Source organism: Lissotriton helveticus, chromosome 4_1 (assembly GCF_964261635.1).
Source record: "Lissotriton helveticus chromosome 4_1, aLisHel1.1, whole genome shotgun sequence".
NCBI classification, from domain to species: Eukaryota; Metazoa; Chordata; class Amphibia; order Caudata; family Salamandridae; genus Lissotriton; species Lissotriton helveticus.
In genome coordinates, this window is record NC_136063.1 from 2043110427 (window position 1) to 2043132994 (window position 22568).

General features: G+C 48.1%; 1 protein-coding gene across 2 annotated transcripts in view; it reads right to left on the reverse strand.

The window, feature by feature from the left end:
• Positions 1-22568, reverse strand: part of LOC144829499 (uncharacterized) — a 400486-nt gene that overhangs the window by 221604 nt on the left and 156314 nt on the right. The window contains exon 5 of one of the 2 annotated variants that reach the window (XR_013610685.1): positions 10251-10353. The exons of the other annotated variant lie outside the window; for it this stretch is intronic. The gene's annotated coding sequence lies outside the window, so the exon portion shown is untranslated. Of the gene's footprint in view, positions 1-10250; positions 10354-22568 lie in introns of those variants that run through there. 2 annotated transcript variants of the gene reach the window in all.

Here is a 22568-nt window from a genome sequence, read left to right on the forward strand (position 1 = left end):
ATACATGATGCGAGTGCACAGAATGTCAAAAGGGCGACCGCTATACTCCCCACTGCTTCCCCTGGTGGGCTTCCCTCGAAAGGAAAAATATTATACTGCAGGAATCCTACAGGTATAGACTGATCACGAAGTGACAGAGGTAGAAGCATTGTTCCACGAGGGGCAACTGAAAACATACGTACAACTCGTCGACTGGTATGACCTCTCACAAGGGCAATTTTTAACGCATAGGCAACTCCTAGATAGCGCTCGCCAACACTGGAACCTACGGGACGGGGAACCCCCAACACACCTGGTGCTTCACACGATACTCCGAATGGTGACAGGTAGACACCTAGTAACACGGCACTACAAAGCAATCCGAGAACTGACTAACGTTTCCCTAGATGGTTCGAGACAAGGAATGGGCACATGCTCTAGAATACCCTAAAAAGGTGTCCAGGAACGCACGGTTCAAAAACATACAGTTTAACATACTACACCACGCATATCTCACACCAGATAAATTACATCGGTACTATCCAGACACACAATTCAAATGCCCCTGGTGTCAGGCAGTGGAGGCGAACTTCCGACATATGTTCTGGGACTGCCCTTCCCTGCAGCAAAACTGGACCAAGATACACCAAACACTCCTCACAATAGTTAACTTGTTACACATCGACACATGGGAGGCCTGTGCCTTGGGAACCTACAGAAAGAAAAAATCTGAAAAACTGCAGTGGCGGTTCGCATCCCTCGCTCTCCTCCCAGCAAATAGAACTATAGCTATGCACTGGAGAGCCCCCACGGGCCCACCAGAAGCAGCCTGGATAGGAGCGGTAAACAAGTGGGGGGCAGCAGAAGAAGAGACCTTGAGGGAGGAAGAGGTGAAAGGTACACGCAAGCACCCAAACTCTCTGGAATGGGCGCAACTGTTAATGCAATTTAAACAAGAGACAACAGCAGAGGAGACACCGGTGCCGTCCCTGCCCCAACCCCGCAGCCCCTCCCAACACCCTAGCATGCAGGACCTGATATTGGGAGAGTGAAACCCCCGGTAGGAGGATGACATGGGACGGGTGGCCAACACCACTGGGAATATCATCTACTACCGTGACAGATTGCTTCCTTTCCCCCCCCGGAACCCTTGCAACCTCAGACCAATGGCCAGCACACACTCCGCCCGCCATAGCCACTTACCCTCGCCTGTCCTTCGCACTCCCCCTCCTCTCTCTTTTAGAAGAAGTCTTTCCCCACAGTTTCTAGTTAAGTTTCAGTCGGCGGTTCGGATACTGACTCACCTACAGAATATTAATGATTGACTACATAGCAAGGGGTCACATATACAAGCAGAGGGGAAACACCCACACCAGTATTCGCCCTCATACAGCCATAGGGCCCATCCACAGCGAGACACAACATCATGTAACGAGCTGACCTAGAAGCAAGTCCATAAGCGATGATGTGTAATCATACTTGATGGAACGGAACCCAAATGCTGAAGATGTATTATGTTTGTAGAAAATGTGTAACTATCATACGTGTAATAACTGACCTGTGATTGATCTGATGTCCCACATGGGAATCTGAAATGTAAAACCCTAATAAAAAGATTTAAAGAAAAAAAATGATACTCGTGTAGGATTGTTGTATGTGGGACAAATCCTTTAAATCATGTAAACTGCATATATAATGCTAGGGTATTTGGAGCTCTAAAATGGCGCTGTCGTTAAAATCATTGCAACAGTCGTTTCTCTGTTTCATTGAAGGTGATGTGTTCAAAAACATGCCGTTTCCGTAATGTCATTGACATAAAAAATTGCATTTTCGCCGAAACACGTCAGCGTCTGTTGCTGGCCAATTTGGAATAAACTCTTTTGTTTGAAATACTCCCGAGACTGCGGAAATCTTCTTTTGGATGTAAGGAGTTGGAGCGATAGTATATATATATATATATATATATATCAAAGCTGCAACCAGGAAGGGTCCTTCCGGGGTCCCGCTCCCATTGTCGGGTGGCGCGTAATCCGGCGAACCCAAGCTTTCAAAAAGCAAAAAAATGTGAAGTTGGGTAACGTGTGAGCAAGACACACTTTGGTGTCGAAACGCGTAACGTTTTTTTGAGTTAATAAAGAACTTTGGGCATCTCTACTTCTGAGTGGGCGTAGTGCTTTTAGCACACTGGGACTAGCTATAAAAACCTTTCAAAAAGCAAAAAAATGTGAAGTTGGGTAACGTGTGAGCAAGACACACTTTGGTGTCGAAACGCGTAACCTTTTTTTGAGTTAATAAAGAACTTTGGGCATCTCTACTTCTGAGTGCGCGTAGTGCTTTTAGCACACTGGGACTAGATATATATATATATATATATATATATATATATATATATATATATATCTATCCACTCGTAGACGCCGCTCCGTACGGGATCTGCCCGGCGCGTTTCGAAGCTCCATATGCTTCTCTTCAGGGGCTTTAACGGAAGCGGTGTGCGCAACCGCCGACCCACTTCCCCATTTTATATATAACACACCCACCGATGGGAGGCTCAAATGAGACTGTGCATTCTGGGAAGTGTGGTCCGGGAAGCACACAATCAAGTCCTGTATGGACTCCACAAGTGGGCCCGTCCTCGATTCCAAGTACGACTGCTGCTTCACTTTAGTGACCCCCAGGGTACCGGGGTGGTGCATACTCCGCGGCTGGACAGCCGCGTATAAATCAATGCTCGAAGGTGTCCACCTTTTTGAGTAGCACGCGAACAGCAGCTTGGTTTATGTATAGGTGAAGACGGGGATCCACTCGTAGACGCCGCTCCGTACGGGATCTGCCCGACGCATTTCGAAGCTCCATATGCTTCTCTTCAGGGGTTTTAACGGAAGCGGTGTGCGCAACCGCCGACCCACTTCCCCATTTTATATATAACACACCCACCGATGGGAGGCTCAAATGAGACTGTGCATTCTGGGAAGTGTGGTCCGGGAAGCACACAATCAAGTCCTGTATGGACTCCACAAGTGGGCCCGTCCTCGATTCCAAGTACGACTGCCCGCTTCACTTTAGTGACCCCAAGGGTACCGGGGTGGTGCATACTCCGCGGCTGGACAGCCGCGTATAAATCAATGCTCGAAGGTGTTCACCTTTTTGAGTAGCACGCGAACAGCAGCTTGGTTTATGTATAGGTGAGGACGGGGATCCACTCGTAGACGCCGCTACGTACGGGATCTGCCCGACGCGTTTCGAAGCTCCATATGCTTCTCTTCAGGGGCTTTAACGGAAGCGGTGTGCGCAACCGCCAACCCTTTTCCCCATTTTATCTATAACACACCCACCGATGGGAGGCTCAAATGAGACTGTGCATTCTGGGAAGTGTGGTCCGGGAAGCACACAATGAAGTCCTGTATGGACTCCACAAGTGGGCCCGTCCTCGATTCCAAGTACGACTGCTGCTTCACTTTAGTGACCCCTAGGGTACCGGGGTGGTGCATATATATATCCTTTTCCATGCTCATGACGAGCTGAGCTCGTCATGAGCCACGGCGCTCCGGTGCTCATGACGAGCTCAGCTTGTCATGAGCCGTGGAACGCTCGCATGCGGGGATAATTCCCCTGTGAGCACAGGAGCGCCATGCCTCATGACGTGCTCAGCTCGTCACGAGCATGCGGGCGCCGTGCGCGCCCCCCCCCCCAGCACAGCCGGAAAATAACCCCCACAGCGAAGGGGTTAAATATATATATGCACCTGTGGCTTAAATTATGTAGGAGGTGCACGTGAGAATATTGCAACACCTGAGGGCAATACTCCATAATGATCAAGCCTACCCGGTAGCCCGCCACTTCAAAGACGTCCATAATCAGGATTTAAATTGTCTAAAATACTATGTGGTGGGTTCAATTCCAAAACTGAAAAGAGGAGGCAATCGGGAGCGCTTGCTAAGACAAGTCGAAACCAGGATGATTTTAGAGTTCGATAGCAAGTGGCCCAATGGATTAAATAATATTGAGGAATTGCATAGCTTTTTATAACTACATTTGCTATTTTCTAATCTGTGTTGCACTTCGGTCTTGTTTGTAATATTCATGAATTGTTTGATAACCTTGTAAATTTTTGATACCTTTGGGAATATTTTGATACTATTGGAAATTTTGATACCTTTGATAATTCTGATACCTTTGATACTCTTTGACACCTTTTGATAAATTTGATATATATGTATATAGATGTTTTTATATACTTCGGTGAATATTTATATCTATATATCTTGATATTCAATTGTGTGTGTATATATATATCATCAATTTGTAAATATATGTCCATATTGTCATGTGTAAGTTAAAAAGAAGAATTTTTATGGAATTTAAAAAAAATATGTTCCCTTTCTTCTTTGCATCTTTTGTTTTTTATTTTTGTTTTTGATTTTTAGCCTTTTTATGGCTAATTTCCCTATTTATTTCCTCAAAAAATGGAATTTTTTCTGTATTGATAGATAAATTTTAGTAGACAATATATAGGATTTTAACATATGTTGCAGGGCCCTGCAACAAATTTATGTTATATATATTGATGCGCTTCTTATACATCAGTCAGATATCTTGCACTTTATGCCTTCTTTGCACTTCAAATCTTGCACTACTTCTCCGCACTTTAAAAATTATCTGCTTTGCACTATTCCTATTTAAATTTTATCATGGTCATGTGATGTGTTAATTTTTGAGTGTGGGACTCATCTATTCTGATCATAATATTATTATGTTGATAAATTACAACAATTATGTGTACATATATTTAGAAAAAATTCATTTTCATTCATATATATAAGGATTTATCCAGTAATATTGTATACAAGTAATGAATATATTTATCAATGTTTTATATATGAACCACACTATGCATTTATGCAGGTATGAATTTATAACAACTGACTTATAATATAAGCAAAAAATATACATATACGTGCTTTGTTGAGTATATCATCTATGTTCATGACCATGTGACACATGAGGTCACTGTTTGGGGCGTGTTTTTTCCCAAACACATACTAAAAGCAATGACATTTTAAAGGATTGACAGCGTGATCAAGGGCTCGTGGAGCCAGAAACGCGTAGCTGTTTCTCTGTGCTAAATAAATCTTTGCACCTGATTCTGTGGTCCGTCTCCTCTCTCGCTGGTGTGGCTGTACTGCTTGCCGGAGGTGCTGCGGAGCTATTCTGTGAATATATATATATATATATATATATATATATATATATATATATATATATATATATATATAGTAGAGCAAATTGCGCAAGCGCTTCGGGACTGGGTAAGAGTGGTCTGCTTAATTCAGACACTCTGTTCATCACCACCCCCTTTTCTGTATCGTTTTTGGCCACTATAGGTGTGGCAGGGTATACTCAGACATGAGTCCCTTTCTCACTGCTCCATCAGGATTCAAGCAAGCCGGGCCGAAGAGGCTGTAATGCCAGAAACCGGTCCCCGGTAGCTTGTCTCCTTTCTGGTGAAGAATTGGCTTGGTAGTTTGGTCTGCCCTGTTCCCATGATGCACTGGGCCAGGGACAGACTAATTTGCATATAGCCAGGTTCTGAGCTGGGATGGGGCAGTGAAATAAATAACGGTGATGGATCAAGCCCTGATCTTTGGACTGGGTAAGAGTGGTCTGCTTAATTCAGACACTCTGTTCATCACCACCCCCTTTTCTGTATCGTTTTTGGCCACTATAGGTGTGGCAGGGTATACTCAGACATGAGTCCCTTTCTCACTGCTCCATCAGGATTCAAGCAAGCCGGGCCGAAGAGGCTGTAATGCCAGAAACCGGTCCCCGGTAGCTTGTCTCCTTTCTGGTGAAGAATTGGCTTGGTAGTTTGGTCTGTCCTGTTCCCATGATGCACTGGGCCAGGGACAGACTAATTTGCATATAGCCAGGTTCTGAGCTGGGATGGGGCAGTGAGATAAATAACGGTGATGGATCAAGCCCTGATCTTTGGACTGGGTAAGAGTGGTCTGCTTAATTCAGACACTCTGTTCATCACCACCCCCTTTTCTGTATCGTTTTTGGCCACTATAGGTGTGGCAGGGTATACTCAGACATGAGTCCCTTTCTCACTGCTCCATCAGGATTCAAGCAAGCCGGGCCGAAGAGGCTGTAATGCCAGAAACCGGTCCCCGGTAGCTTGTCTCCTTTCTGGTGAAGAATTGGCTTGGTAGTTTGGTCTGCCCTGTTCCCATGATGCACTGGGCCAGGGACAGACTAATTTGCATATAGCCAGGTTCTGAGCTGGGATGGGGCAGTGAGATAAATAACGGTGATGGATCAAGCCCTGATCTTTGGACTGGGTAAGAGTGGTCTGCTTAATTCAGACACTCTGTTCATCACCACCCCCTTTTCTGTATCGTTTTTGGCCACTATAGGTGTGGCAGGGTATACTCAGACATGAGTCCCTTTCTCACTGCTCCATCAGGATTCAAGCAAGCCGGGCCGAAGAGGCTGTAATGCCAGAAACCGGTCCCCGGTAGCTTGTCTCCTTTCTGGTGAAGAATTGGCTTGGTAGTTTGGTCTGCCCTGTTCCCATGATGCACTGGGCCAGGGACAGACTAATTTGCATATAGCCAGGTTCTGAGCTGGGATGGGGCAGTGAGATAAATAACGGTGATGGATCAAGCCCTGATCTTTGGACTGTGTAAGAGTGGTCTGCTTAATTCAGACACTCTGTTCATCACCACCCCCTTTTCTGTAGCGCTTCGGGAGGGCTCACCGCTTCATCCGACCCTCCGGTCTGTATTAGGCTCCTCTGCAATGTTCACAGGTTCCCTTGAATTAAAATTGGGTCCGACGCGTTTCGGGGCCACAAACGCCCTTCCTCATGGACTGTGCGCAGTTCAACACCAAATTCTCTTCACGCTGGTCAAACGCGTTTTAGTTTGAACAGCTGGCGTCGTCCTCCCTGAGTGGGTGGAGTCTGGCAACACCGGGACTCTTGGTCAACGTAGTCCTGTGAAGTGAAACAAAATAGTAACCTTAAGTAGGCTGGCGTGTCTGCACTTTCATTACTGTCATTAAAATCCTTAAGTAGGATGGGAGGGAAGCTGCGGGCATCACGTTTTATTCAAATGGATGTTGCGCTGACAGGCGAATGTGCTTGATCTCGCCTCAGTCTCTTAGGACAGGATACATGTTCCGCCATCAGAGTGGAGCTCCTTCCGCGACCAAGGCTGGCCGCCTGAATATAGTAGAGCAAATTGCGCAAGCGCTTCGGGAGGGCTCACCGCTTCATCCGACCCTCCGGTCTGTATTAGGCTCCTCTGCAATGTTCACAGGTTCCCTTGAATTAAAATTGGGTCCGACGCGTTTCGGGGCTGGATGAAGCGGTGAGCCCTCCCGAAGCGCTTGCGCAATTTGCTCTACTATATATATATATATATATATATATACATATATATATATATATATATATATATATATATATATATATATATATATATATATATATATATATATTAACAACAACCCCTCCAGTAAAAGAAGTTCAGAGGCCACATTGGGGAATTTCGGAAGACCTTTAATTAGGCAGAATCGGGCATGATGCCTTTCGGCTGGATAGCCTTCTTCGGACGCCGCTGCCGACAGGGTTGTAGCTCCACCCCTCCTTTCACTTGCCTCCATCACTCCTATTGGCAGGAGTCTGCTTCACCAAAATCACGAGGTCGGGTGACCACTGCAGCCAGATGTAAACTACAGTTCCCAGTAGGCATTGTTTCTTGGCGAGTATTAGGGTTTTGGTAAATCATGGAGTTCAAGTGCATGATGGACGTGCTTGTAGCAAGTGAAAGTACAGGGTGTCATAAGTGGTTCTTCCCTGTTTGTCTGTGTTCCCTAGGGCTTCCTCGGGTCCCCTTTACGCTCAAGCCTTGGTTGCAGGAGTCCGCCGGGCCGTGAGACAGTGTTGCCGTGAACCTGCCTCCTCGTGGAGTCACGATCTGCGCTGCAGCAGCCCATGGCGTAGTCTGTACTGCGAGGCGGGCTGGAGTCGTTCCAATTCCTTGGACATGAAAAAATATATATATATATTACCTACTGGCGGTCGCCATTATGTAGTTATAGTTAGGACCTATTTTCCATAGGTAATCCGCAACATTCTATTTTGATTAACTTTGGTGCCAGTTGACGAATCTTTGCGAAATTTACAAAACTGGTGGGGCACTACGGTCCGCTCCTATCCTGAAAGTCTTGGGGTGATTCGTGAAGCGGGGGCTGAGAAAAAAGGGGGGTCCCAAAACGTGTTTTCCCCATGCAATTTTCCAAAGGAACCGTTCATCGCGGCTACAGCCTGAACGGCTGAACGGAATTACACCAAATTTGGCAAAGTAGTAGGCCTTGGTTCAGACTCGTGCCTTATGCTTAAATTGTGTAAATCCGTTCAGTAGTTCCTGAGAAAATTACAATTAAAAGTACATATATATCTATGGCCTCGGTGGATCCGCGCATCTTGGTTGTCAACATTCAAAACCAGGAAGTGTTGGCAGCCATTTGGTGCCTCGGTAGGAGCGAGGATCTAGAAATTAGTGGAACAAGTGTTCAAAAGGTATAAAGGGGGCAGGTAAAAAATATTTTGCCCCTCTAGACCTGCTTAGGGGGTCCTACAAGGACCCCTAGGGCCCCCAATTTTTTATTTTGTTTTACCGGAGAAATGATCGGTGGGTGCGTGAATCCACCGCAAAAAAAATTAAAACGAAGCGCGGGCTCCTGTGCTTGTTTAAAAATTAGCTACCCGGGAATGCCAAATCCCGGGGTCTAAAATATTACATTTGATGGGGGTTTCGAGGGGCCCTGTAGCCCGGGGCCCGCCATTCCTCGGTGCTACAAAATAAATGGGTGAGGGAGCTCAAAGGTCCGTCTAGGCCCCGGGGATTAACACCCTTCGGGGCTTTTTATATTTTGGGAGGGAAGCCGCGTGGTCTGCATTCTGGAGCAGTCGAAGGCCTTGGGAAACACCACCCCCCACTAGCGGCTGCTGCTGTGTCGTGGGTTGTCTACCCCCGGGACACTGCTGTTTGCTATGGCAGGGCGGGAGTCGAGGTTCCTGCTGTGTCATAGCAAACTTGAAGGAACATTAACAAATGCCATTTCGCCGCAATATTTTAAAAAAAGCCAAAAATGCGGTGAAAATTATATCCCCTATTTACTAGGCGACGCTAAGATGCATTAACGCCTGTTAGCAGCCTGTTTGCTAACGGCTCGCCTCGTATCTCCAATGAGGTGCTATGTAGGCGTTACCAGTAGCAAGGTAGGTGTTCCTATGACAATATAACATGGAAGAGAGAGTAGGTTTTCGTGTTCTTTCTTTCAAAATGCAAACCAAGTTTGCAATGGCAGGACGGGAGCCTCTCACCCTGCCATTGGAAACAGCAGTGTTGAAAAAATCTTCCGGTAAGACAACAAAGGATCTTGATGTCCATTATCGCCATTTTAGTTGTAGTTTGCTGCAGTTAAAGCGGCGATAATTTTAACGCCGTCTTTGTAAATATGCCTTTAAGTTTTGTAATGTCGACAATCCTGTCTCCCATTTAAATAGGCACAAAGTATTTAGTGAAGTGCACACTGTGAATCGTGAAGCAACACTGTCTAATTGTGATCGATAAAAAATTGCAGAGTAGGTAAATTGTACATGGGGTTTTGTAACGTCAGTGGCTATTCCTCTTTCTTGAGGCTAATTCGAAGAGTTGTGTAATTCTTTTGCTCGTAATGTACATAGGGGCAGATTTACAAGTCCCTTGCGCCACTATAGCGTCACTTTTACCATGAGAAAAGTGACGCGAAACTGGCGCATGGGGCTTGTAAATCTGCTCCACAGTGTTCTGTCGTCTTAGTTTGCTTTCCCCTGTCATGTAGAGGATCCTGGGTAAATATAACGGTTTCTGTACAGCCAGTACCTTTCAACTCTACCCCTAAACTGCTTAATGCCTGTTACCCTAGTAACAGTTCATGGAATACTTAAGTGAGCACACAGGTCACAAGTTCACCACACAATGTTGCTAATCCAAACAGTAACTGTGCTGAAGTTTTTAAATTTTTTCCATGGGAACCGTTAATCGCAGCTACAGACTCTGGTAAAGAGTTGGTAAAGAGTTAGCCTCAGTATTATACTTCGAGTTATAAACATCATTTGTACTTTTTATTGTTAAATGTTCTCTAAGCATATGATTGTCACACTAAATAATAGTGAAATGTTGTCAGAAAAAGAAGACGTATACACTCCTTTTTTTATTAACTTTTATTAAAACAAAAATTTATAACTAGAAATGTAACTTTAACATAACAATATAATAAAGAAAATGTGATATGGACTCCAATGGTAGGAGGGTAGGTAACCTACAATACAAAAATTCAAATAAGTGTTTAAAATTAGATTGATGTGACTGAATGAGGCCAAAGATCACAAATTAACATAACACTTGGCAATATTGGTTATTTGCGAGGCCCGCGTTGAAGATGTGTCTGTAGGGAAGTATACAGTATAAGAATTGGCTTGGTAGTTTGGTTTGCCCTGTTCCCATCATGCACTGGGACAGGAACAGACTAATTTGCATATAGCCAGGTTCTGAGCTGGGATGGTGCAGTGAGCTAAAAAACGGTGATGGATTAAAACCATGATCTATTGACTTGGTAAGAGTATTCTGCATCATTCAGAAACTCTGTCCATCACCACCCCCCTTTTCCAAAATCGTTTTTATCCACACTATGTGTGGGAGGGTATACTCAGACGTGAGTCCCTTGCTCATTGCACCATCAGGATTCAAGCAAGCCGGGCCGAAGAAGGCTGTGATGCCAGAAACCGGTCCCCGGAAGCTTGTTTCCTTCCCAGTATAAGAATTGGCTTGGTAGTTTGGTTTGCCCTGTTCCCATCATGCACTGGGACAGGAACAGACTAATTTGCATATAGCCAGGTTCTGAGCTGGGATGGTGCAGTGAGCTAAAAAACGGTGATGGATTAAAACCATGATCTATTGACTTGGTAAGAGTATTCTGCATCATTCAGAAACTCTGTCCATCACCACCCCCCTTTTCCAAAATCGTTTTTATCCACACTATGTGTGGGAGGGTATACTCAGACGTGAGTCCCTTGCTCATTGCACCATCAGGATTCAAGCAAGCCAGGCCGAAGAAGGCTGTGATGCCAGAAACCGGTCCCCGGAAGCTTGTTTCCTTCCCAGTATAAGAATTGGCTTGGTAGTTTGGTTTGCCCTGTTCCCATCATGCACTGGGACAGGAACAGACTAATTTGCATATAGCCAGGTTCTGAGCTGGGATGGTGCAGTGAGCTAAAAAACGGTGATGGATTAAAACCATGATCTATTGACTTGGTAAGAGTATTCTGCATCATTCAGAAACTCTGTCCATCACCACCCCCCTTTTCCAAAATCGTTTTTATCCACACTATGTGTGGGAGGGTATACTCAGACGTGAGTCCCTTGCTCATTGCACCATCAGGATTCAAGCAAGCCGGGCCGAAGAAGGCTGTGATGCCAGAAACCAGTCCCCGGAAGCTTGTTTCCTTCCCAGTATAAGAATTGGCTTGGTAGTTTGGTTTGCCCTGTTCCCATCATGCACTGGGACAGGAACAGACTAATTTGCATATAGCCAGGTTCTGAGCTGGGATGGTGCAGTGAGCTAAAAAACGGTGATGGATTAAAACCATGATCTATTGACTTGGTAAGAGTATTCTGCATCATTCAGAAACTCTGTCCATCACCACCCCCCTTTTCCAAAATCGTTTTTATCCACACTATGTGTGGGAGGGTATACTCAGACGTGAGTCCCTTGCTCATTGCACCATCAGGATTCAAGCAAGCCGGGCCGAAGAAGGCTGTGATGCCAGAAACCGGTCCCCGGAAGCTTGTTTCCTTCCCAGTATAAGAATTGGCTTGGTAGTTTGGTTTGCCCTGTTCCCATCATGCACTGGGACAGGAACAGACTAATTTGCATATAGCCAGGTTCTGAGCTGGGATGGTGCAGTGAGCTAAAAAACGGTGATGGATTAAAACCATGATCTTTTGACTTGGTAAGAGTATTCTGCATCATTCAGAAACTCTGTCCATCACCACCCCCCTTTTCCAAAATCGTTTTTATCCACACTATGTGTGGGAGGGTATACTCAGACGTGAGTCCCTTGCTCATTGCACCATCAGGATTCAAGCAAGCCGGGCCGAAGAAGGCTGTGATGCCAGAAACTGGTCCCCGGAAGCTTGTTTCCTTCCCAGTATAAGAATTGGCTTGGTAGTTTGGTTTGCCCTGTTCCCATCATGCACTGGGACAGGAACAGACTAATTTGCATATAGCCAGGTTCTGAGCTGGGATGGTGCAGTGAGCTAAAAAACGGTGATGGATTAAAACCATGATCTATTGACTTGGTAAGAGTATTCTGCATCATTCAGAAACTCTGTCCATCACCACCCCCCTTTTCCAAAATCGTTTTTATCCACACTATGTGTGGGAGGGTATACTCAGACGTGAGTCCCTTGCTCATTGCACCATCAGGATTCAAGCAAGCCGGGCCGAAGAAGGCTGTGATGCCAGAAACCGGTCCCCGGAAGCTTGTTTCCTTCCCAGTATAAGAATTGGCTTGGTAGTTTGGTTTGCCCTGTTCCCATCATGCACTGGGACAGGAACAGACTAATTTGCATATAGCCAGGTTCTGAGCTGGGATGGTGCAGTGAGCTAAAAAACGGTGATGGATTAAAACCATGATCTATTGACTTGGTAAGAGTATTCTGCATCATTCAGAAACTCTGTCCATCACCACCCCCCTTTTCCAAAATCGTTTTTATCCACACTATGTGTGGGAGGGTATACTCAGACGTGAGTCCCTTGCTCATTGCACCATCAGGATTCAAGCAAGCCGGGCCGAAGAAGGCTGTGATGCCAGAAACCGGTCCCCGGAAGCTTGTTTCCTTCCCAGTATAAGAATTGGCTTGGTAGTTTGGTTTGCCCTGTTCCCATCATGCACTGGGACAGGAACAGACTAATTTGCATATAGCCAGGTTCTGAGCTGGGATGGTGCAGTGAGCTAAAAAACGGTGATGGATTAAAACCATGATCTATTGACTTGGTAAGAGTATTCTGCATCATTCAGAAACTCTGTCCATCACCACCCCCCTTTTCCAAAATCGTTTTTATCCACACTATGTGTGGGAGGGTATACTCAGACGTGAGTCCCTTGCTCATTGCACCATCAGGATTCAAGCAAGCCGGGCCGAAGAAGGCTGTGATGCCAGAAACCGGTCCCCGGAAGCTTGTTTCCTTCCCAGTATAAGAATTGGCTTGGTAGTTTGGTTTGCCCTGTTCCCATCATGCACTGGGACAGGAACAGACTAATTTGCATATAGCCAGGTTCTGAGCTGGGATGGTGCAGTGAGCTAAAAAACGGTGATGGATTAAAACCATGATCTATTGACTTGGTAAGAGTATTCTGCATCATTCAGAAACTCTGTCCATCACCACCCCCCTTTTCCAAAATCGTTTTTATCCACACTATGTGTGGGAGGGTATACTCAGACGTGAGTCCCTTGCTCATTGCACCATCAGGATTCAAGCAAGCCGGGCCGAAGAAGGCTGTGATGCCAGAAACCGGTCCCCGGAAGCTTGTTTCCTTCCCAGTATAAGAATTGGCTTGGTAGTTTGGTTTGCCCTGTTCCCATCATGCACTGGGACAGGAACAGACTAATTTGCATATAGCCAGGTTCTGAGCTGGGATGGTGCAGTGAGCTAAAAAACGGTGATGGATTAAAACCATGATCTATTGACTTGGTAAGAGTATTCTGTATCATTCAGAAACTCTGTCCATCACCACCCCCCTTTTCCAAAATCGTTTTTATCGGAGGAGGGGCTTCGCGCGATTCCAAGATGGACGCGTGAGCTAAGAGCTCCCGGGACCCCGTCCACCTCCGGCGACTATCCTGTCATCTATCCTGATTCTGACGACGGATATTTTTCATTGATGCCCTGCTGATGCCAGCGCTCTTTTCGTGACTTGTTTTGGCCGTCGCACGCTGGACTTACTGCGACCTGAACTTTGGGGCCTACCACGTATGCCAACCGGGGGCTCGAGTCCCCGAGGTACCCAGGTGGCAATTGAACAACAGCGGCTGGTGGGCCACGCCCTCTTCCCTTGGTGTGCTTTCGGTTTCGTTTCTGCTTCTAGTGCTAGCCCACTTCCCGATTGGAGTTCTTATTCTGCGACTGCTGGCCTGGTCTTGTGCTGTGCCCTTCTTTCCTCGCAATTCGGCGCCTGCCACGACGGAGGCTGTTTTGTCCGAGTTTCGCAATTCCAGTTGAAGTTTCTCCCCGGTCATGACGGGCAGGACAGTGGTCGAGAGACGCGGCGCAAGAGGCTCGTCCCGAGGGGGGGCCACCCAATCTCAGACCATTGATCGCTTTACTCGACCCAAGGGCTCCCCGGGCGGATCGAGTGGTGCCCTGGAGGAAGCTGGCGACGGTGCTCCTGATGGCGAGGAGCCTACCCTGAAATGGGCGCCATTGCGAGTATTCAATCCAGCATGGGCCAGCAGTATGAAACCCTGGCTGCTAAAATAGACACAGTGGCGGTTGATGTTTCCCTTATCAGAGCGGACCTTGGAAAAACTAACGAGCGTGTCAACTCTCTTGATCTTAAGACCGCTAATCTGACCACGGATGTCTCGGACCTCCAGACTACGGTCCGTAATCTCCGGACCACTTGTGACCTATTTGCCAATCGGTTGGAGGATTTTGAGGGCCGGGCCAGGCGCAACAACGTCCGCATCGTTGGTGTCCCGGAGACTTCTGCCGATATGCCTGTTGATATCCTGGTGGAGGACCTTGTGTTGAAGCATCTGGCGGCGCAGGGCCTAAGTAAATTTTTTGCGGTCGAAAGGGCCCATCTTGTTCCGGGAGGCAAGCCGAAGCTGGGTGCCGCTCCATGGCCTATTATAGCCAGACTATTTAACTTTCGCGATAGGGACGCTATCCTGCAGGCATCGCGAACCACTGGGCCCATTAAATTTGAGAACGCCTCCATAAGTTTCTATCCAGATTTCACGCAAGCCGTCCAGAAACAGAGGATGGGCTTTACGGGCGTGAAGAGGCGCCTCAGGGATCTGGGACTGAAGTATGCCATGCTTTTCCCGGCCCGCCTGAGGATCGAACATGCTGAGCGTGCCTTTTTCTTCGACCGCCCTGAGGTGGTGAGTGACTGGTTGGACACTTTACCGAAGCGTACCGATGGCCCGGAAGACTCGGGAGGGGCCGAGGGAGGAGTGGAGGACCAGGAGCAGTGAGTCTACGTTGGCGAGCCGGATTACATCGCATGGGCTGCCGGACTGTGTTTTGAGCATTATGTGACTGCCCGGGGGTGTGAGGGGGTCTGAGGGGTCTTCCTCCTCCGGGGATTTCTTTCTCTCTTTCTGTAGGTTAGTTTAATGGGGCGACAGGCACACTGCAAGTTGGGGTGGCTTTTGGGTCTACCGCAGGGGTGCAGGGTGGGGGGTTCGACACTGTTGGGTTCCTTGGGGGTGGGGGGGGGCTTTTTTCTTCTTGTTTGGTTCGAGGCTGTGCTCTGTTTATCACTTGCTTTTACATGACTGTTTCGAGGTGGGGAATGCGGTCGGTTTGCTTCAGGGATGGGGGGTAGGGGGCTTAGGGTTTTGAGCTGGAATGTTAATGGTCTTGGGGACAGGATAAAACGTGGGATTGTGCTGCAATACTTGAAGAGGTGCTCCCCGGATGTGGTCCTGCTTCAGGAGACCCATTTGGTGGGCAACACGTGCCACGCTTTGAACAGGAGAGTCTATCGTCTGGTGGCGCACTCCGGCTTCACCTCGGGATCGAGGGGGGCTGGTATCCTGGTCAGGAATTCCCTTCCCTTGGAGGTGGATACCACACTGTTAGATGATAGGGGCCGCTATGCTGGCGTTACCGGGAGATGGGAGGGGAAATTGATCTCCATACTGTCTATTTATGTTCCGCCTGGGCTGCAGTCTACCACGTTCGCTGACTTGGGCAAGGTCATTCTGGGCCTGCCCGAGGGCCTGCTTGTGCTGGGTGGTAATTTCAATTCAGTGGCGAATGGTGAGAGTGATCGTAGCCCCCCCCCCCGGCTCCTCCCTGCATCGCAGTTGTGGTTGGGGAAATTCCTTGATGCTTTTGGGTTGGCTGATTGTTGGAGGCAGCTGCACCCTGGCCAACTTCAGTATACCTTTCATTCGGGGGCTCACGGAAGTCTCTCGAGACTTGATTATATTGTCGTGCCTATGGTGCAGTTGGCCTCGGTGCGTGAAATCAGACACTTGGCTAGAGGGATCTCGGACCACTCCCCGATATGGTTTCACTTAGACATTTGTTTGGGGACGGGGGGCCGTATCGCCCCCATCAATCCGTGGCACTTCCAGAACCCTAGACTCAGATCCGAGGTGGTCAAATGTAAATGTAAATGTAAATGTCGGAATTTGTAAAGCGCACAGCTACCTCCACCGGAGGTGTCCCGGCGCTGTCCGTATACCGCTTAGGAACCCTTCCTGGCTTTCCTGGGAAATGTCCACTCCTGGGCACCCCCCAGGTGCAGCCAGGCATCCCAGCGCTTTTGGGGCCGTTGTGGAGACTAAGCAAGCTATTGCCCAGAGTTGCAGCGTGGGACCCATGATCAGAACAGGCACTGAGACGAGAATATCCAGTCAGGGGAATTAATGAGCTGGAGACCCGCTGAGGCAGGAATCGAACCCTGGTCCCTGGCCAGAGCTCTGCATCAAGGTCTGCCTGCTCTAACCATTGAGCCACACTTCTCCACTATGTGTGGACTGTTACTTTGCAGAAAATGAGGGTTCTGTCTCCTCCCCGGTTTCATTGTGGGAGGCCTACAAGACGGTGATCCGTGGTCAGACCTTGTCCCTTGTGGCCGATGAGAAGCGGCGTAACCAGGAGGAGGTGGTGCGTTTGGAATCTGAGATTGCAATGCTTGAGGGGCGGTTGGAGGCTGGAGTGACGCCTGAGATTCTGCATGTTTTGGCTCTTAAGCAAACTGAATACAGGGCACTTGTGACTGCCGCTGCTGAGGCGATGCATCGCATGCAGCAGGGGCGACTTTATGATGTGGGTGATAAGGCCGGGAAATTGCTTGCGTGGCTGGACAGGAGAGACAGATTGAATCGTGTGGTGCCAGTGATTGAGAGAGATGATGGAGTGCGAGTCGTGGACCCGGTGGAGATAGTTGAGGTGTTTGCTCAGCATTTTCGGGTCGTATATGCCCCGGTTTCCGGCCTCCCGGAGGAGGACTCGTGCTTGTTACTTCGTGACCTTGTGTTGCCCAGTCTCTCGGAGTCGGACGAGGTGTTAATGGAGGCTGATTTTTCCGTCAATGAGGTTGCGCTTGCCATTCGCTCCCTTCGCTCGGGGAAGGCTTCGGGCCCTAATGGTATACCGGTTGAGTTGTATAAATTGTGTCCGGACAAAATGGCGCCGTATTTGCTGCGTATGTTTGCGGCTTCGCGAGATCTTGGTTCTCTTCCCAGGGACCAGAGGTTGGCTTCCATTGTGGTCATTCATAAAGATGGTAAGCCCCGCGAGCGTTGCTCATCGTATCGTCCGATCTCCCTTCAGAACGCTGAACCGAAGATATTGGCAAAAATACTGGCAAATCGACTGGTCACGGTGATCAGCGGACTGGTTCACCCGGATCAGTCCGGTTTTATTCCTCAGCGCAATACTACTCTCAATCTTCGCCGTTTACATGGCGTCGTTGCGAGGGCGGGATCTCTTCGTGAGCCGGCCATCTTGGTTTCTCTCGATGCTTCGATGGCCTTTGACACGGTTGAGTGGCCGTATCTGTGGGCCGCCCTCGCCAAGTTCGGTTTTGGCCCTAAATTCATCACTTGGGTTAAACTCCTGTATGAACAGCCACTCGCGCAGGTGGTGGTTAATGGCAGAGCCTCGGCGCCCTTCGCTCTCGGGCGTGGCACGAGGCAGGGTTGTCCTTTGTCGCCGTTGTTGTTTGCGCTTGCGCTTGAACCGCTGGCCGCCTGGCTTCGGTGGGAACCCTCTCTGAAAGGTATACGCTGGTCCCCGGATTTCGAAGACCAAGTCTCTCTCTATGCTGACGACATCCTGTTATATTTGACGTCCCCCCCGCAAATCGTTGGGAGTACTTATTGACGTATTGCGCTCTTTTGGACGCAACTCTGGGTTGGTTATCAATTGGTCTAAATCCTGTATCTTCCCGCTCACTAGCGACCCACTTTCTCTGCCCCGAATATGTCCGATCCCGGTCTGCATTGATGGCTTTAAATATTTGGGGATTTATATTTCACTTGACCCTGTGCTGCGTTATGATCGGAATTTGCTGCCTCCGCTCGCTCGGCTCCGGTCGGACGTTGCGGCGTGGTGCAATCTGCCTCTCTCCCCCTTGGGACGTGCGGCGCTGTTTAAAATGATGTCCCTCCCCCGGTTCCTGTATGCCGTACAAAACACGCTAGATTTGGTGCCGGCTCACTATTTTCGTGAAATAGAGTGCCTCCAGAGGAAGCTGGTGTGGGCTGGTCGGCCCCGTATAGCACTGGCTAAACTCACGCTACCCTGGTATGACGGGGGCATTGCCTTACCCGACATACGACGATATTATTGGGCATCCCAGTTAAGTGCTGTGAATCATGCTATGTATGGTCCTGTCCCGAACCCGGCTTTTGAAATGGACCGATGGCTCTTACCTGGGGGGGATTACTATAGGGCATTTTATTCTAGGAGTGCTAGGAGGAACTTGACGGGTCCCACGGCAGTGGCGGTGCGGGTTTGGAGCAGCGCGACCGCGGCTACTGGGTGGTCGGATAGGCTTACCGGGGCGACCCCTTTATTTGCTGCGGAGAGACTGGGTGAACTATGGACGTCGAAGGGGTTCGATAGATGGGACCTCATCGGGATTAGTAAATTGAGCGATCTTTGGGTTAAGGATAGAGTGAAGACCTTTGCGGAACTGCAGCAAGAGTATGGTCTGCATGACTCGGAATTTTTTCGATATCTTCAGGTTCGCCATGCCGTTGGGTCGGTTTTTCCGACCGGTTCTGATGTTCCGGAGAGTTCCCCTCTGGAGGATAGGGTGCTGGACGGTCATGTTCCAGACAGCACTATTTCTCTTATTTACAAAAAACTTATAAATGTTCGGTCGGACTTGCTTGTCCATTTGCGTGGCGCCTGGACTGCCGATGGGCTGGAGCTAGACGATGAGGATTGGCAGGCTGCGGTGTCCTCTCCTAAAGAGGTCGCGATTCTGGCGCGCCTGCGACTTGTTCAGCTGAAAGTCCTGCACCGAGTCTATGTCACTGGTCCCCGAATGATGCGTATGGGTTTTTCTGAGGATGGACTGTGTCGGCGGGGTTGTGGTATGCTTGCTACTTTCCTCCATATTGTATGGGAGTGCCCGGTGGTTGGGTCCTTCTGGAGGGGAGTGCATGAAGTGATGAATGAAGTCACGAATGTTCGGCTGCTACCTGAACCTAAGCGCTGTCTATTGAACGTGTGGGAACCGACCGACTGTAATGTTGCTCAGACTCAATGGGTGACTCTGGGCAACATGATCGCGAAGAGGGACATTGCGCAGTTATGGGGGTCTCAGAGGGCACCCTTGGTTTCCGGGTGGGAAGATAACATGGACTGGTGTATGTTCAGAGAGAAAATTGTCTACATTTCCCGTGGCAGGCCCCGAAAGTGGGGTAGGATATGGAACCAGTGGAATGCATTCCGTGGGGACATTTGTGAACCCCCCCTCGTGGATCCCCCTGATGCTCCTTGTTCCCCTTGACTGTACACTTCAGCTCTCACATGTACAGATATATCGATATTTCCATTTGCTCTGGGCTCCCGTTTTGTCCCTCCCTCCCTGACTCTTCTCCTGTCTACCGTATTGTTTCCTGACCGCTTCTTCCTGCCACATATGTAATGACCATACTGATCGGAGTGCAGCCTTGTTTCTTTTGTTGTTTGAATGTTATAAAATGAAACCGCTCGTATCCTGTCGTTTGGAACTTAACGAATTTCTTACCATGGCTGCCGGACCCCTGGTTGTCGGCTGATGAGCTGTGTATTATGCTATACCTTGTGCTGTTTTCTTGGCCGGCCCGAGGGGTTGTAGGCGAGAATCTGTATTTCCATACTTTGTTAAATAAAGGTTTTTTTTTTTTTTTTTAAATCGTTTTTATCCACACTATGTGTGGAAGGGTATACTCAGACGTGAGTCCCTTGCTCATTGCACCATCAGGATTCAAGCAAGCCGGGCCGAAGAAGGCTGTGATGCCAGAAACCGGTCCCCGGAAGCTTGTTTCCTTCCCAGTATAAGAATTGGCTTGGTAGTTTGGTTTGCCCTGTTCCCATCATGCACTGGGACAGGAACAGACTAATTTGCATATAGCCAGGTTCTGAGCTGGGATGGTGCAGTGAGCTAAAAAACGGTGATGGATTAAAACCATGATCTATTGACTTGGTAAGAGTATTCTGCATCATTCAGAAACTCTGTCCATCACCACCCCCCTTTTCCAAAATCGTTTTTATCCACACTATGTGTGGGAGGGTATACTCAGACGTGAGTCCCTTGCTCATTGCACCATCAGGATTCAAGCAAGCCGGGCCAAAGAAGGCTGTGATGCCAGAAACTGGTCCCCGGAAGCTTGTTTCCTTCCCAGTATAAGAATTGGCTTGGTAGTTTGGTTTGCCCTGTTCCCATCATGCACTGGGACAGGAACAGACTAATTTGCATATAGCCAGGTTCTGAGCTGGGATGGTGCAGTGAGCTAAAAAACGGTGATGGATTAAAACCATGATCTATTGACTTGGTAAGAGTATTCTGCATCATTCAGAAACTCTGTCCATCACCACCCCCCTTTTTCAAAATCGTTTTTATCCACACTATGTGTGGGAGGGTATACTCAGACGTGAGTCCCTTGCTCATTGCACCATCAGGATTCAAGCAAGCCGGGCCGAAGAAGGCTGTGATGCCAGAAACCGGTCCCCGGAAGCTTGTTTCCTTCCCAGTATAAGAATTGGCTTGGTAGTTTGGTTTGCCCTGTTCCCATCATGCACTGGGACAGGAACAGACTAATTTGCATATAGCCAGGTTCTGAGCTGGGATGGTGCAGTGAGCTAAAAAACGGTGATGGATTAAAACCATGATCTATTGACTTGGTAAGAGTATTCTGCATCATTCAGAAACTCTGTACATCACCACCCCCCTTTTCCAAAATCGTTTTTATCCACACTATGTGTGGGAGGGTATACTCAGACGTGAGTCCCTTGCTCATTGCACCATCAGGATTCAAGCAAGCCGGGCCAAAGAAGGCTGTGATGCCAGAAACCGGTCCCCGGAAGCTTGTTTCCTTCCCAGTATAAGAATTGGCTTGGTAGTTTGGTTTGCCCTGTTCCCATCATGCACTGGGACAGGAACAGACTAATTTGCATATAGCCAGGTTCTGAGCTGGGATGGTGCAGTGAGCTAAAAAACGGTGATGGATTAAAACCATGATCTATTGACTTGGTAAGAGTATTCTGCATCATTCAGAAACTCTGTCTATCACCACCCCCCTTTTCCAAAATCGTTTTTATCCACACTATGTGTGGGAGGGTATACTCAGACGTGAGTCCCTTGCTCATTGCACCATCAGGATTCAAGCAAGCCGGGCCGAAGAAGGCTGTGATGCCAGAAACCGGTCCCCGGAAGCTTGTTTCCTTCCCAGTATAAGAATTGGCTTGGTAGTTTGGTTTGCCCTGTTCCCATCATGCACTGGGACAGGAACAGACTAATTTGCATATAGCCAGGTTCTGAGCTGGGATGGTGCAGTGAGCTAAAAAACGGTGATGGATTAAAACCATGATCTATTGACTTGGTAAGAGTATTCTGCATCATTCAGAAACTCTGTCCATCACCACCCCCCTTTTCCAAAATCGTTTTTATCCACACTATGTGTGGGAGGGTATACTCAGACGTGAGTCCCTTGCTCATTGCACCATCAGGATTCAAGCAAGCCGGGCCGAAGAAGGCTGTGATGCCAGAAATCGGTCCCCGGAAGCTTGCTTCCTTCCCAGTATAAGAATTGGCTTGGTAGTTTGGTTTGCCCTGTTCCCATCATGCACTGGGACAGGAACAGACTAATTTGCATATAGCCAAGTTCTGAGCTGGGATGGTGCAGTGAGCTAAAAAATGGTGATGGATTAAAACCATGATCTATTGACTTGGTAAGAGTATTCTGCATCATTCAGAAACTCTGTTCATCACCACCCCCCTTTTCCAAAATCGTTTTTATCCACACGATGTGTGGGAGGGTATACTCAGACGTGAGTCCCTTGCTCATTGCACCATCAGGATTCAAGCAAGCCGGGCCGAAGAAGGCTGTGATGCCAGAAACCGGTCCCCGGAAGCTTGTTTCCTTCCCAGTATAAGAATTTGCTTGGTAGTTTGGTTTGCCCTGTTCCCATCATGCACTGGGACAGGAACAGACTAATTTGCATATAGCCAGGTTCTGAGCTGGGATGGTGCAGTGAGCTAAAAAACGGTGATGGATTAAAACCATGATCTATTG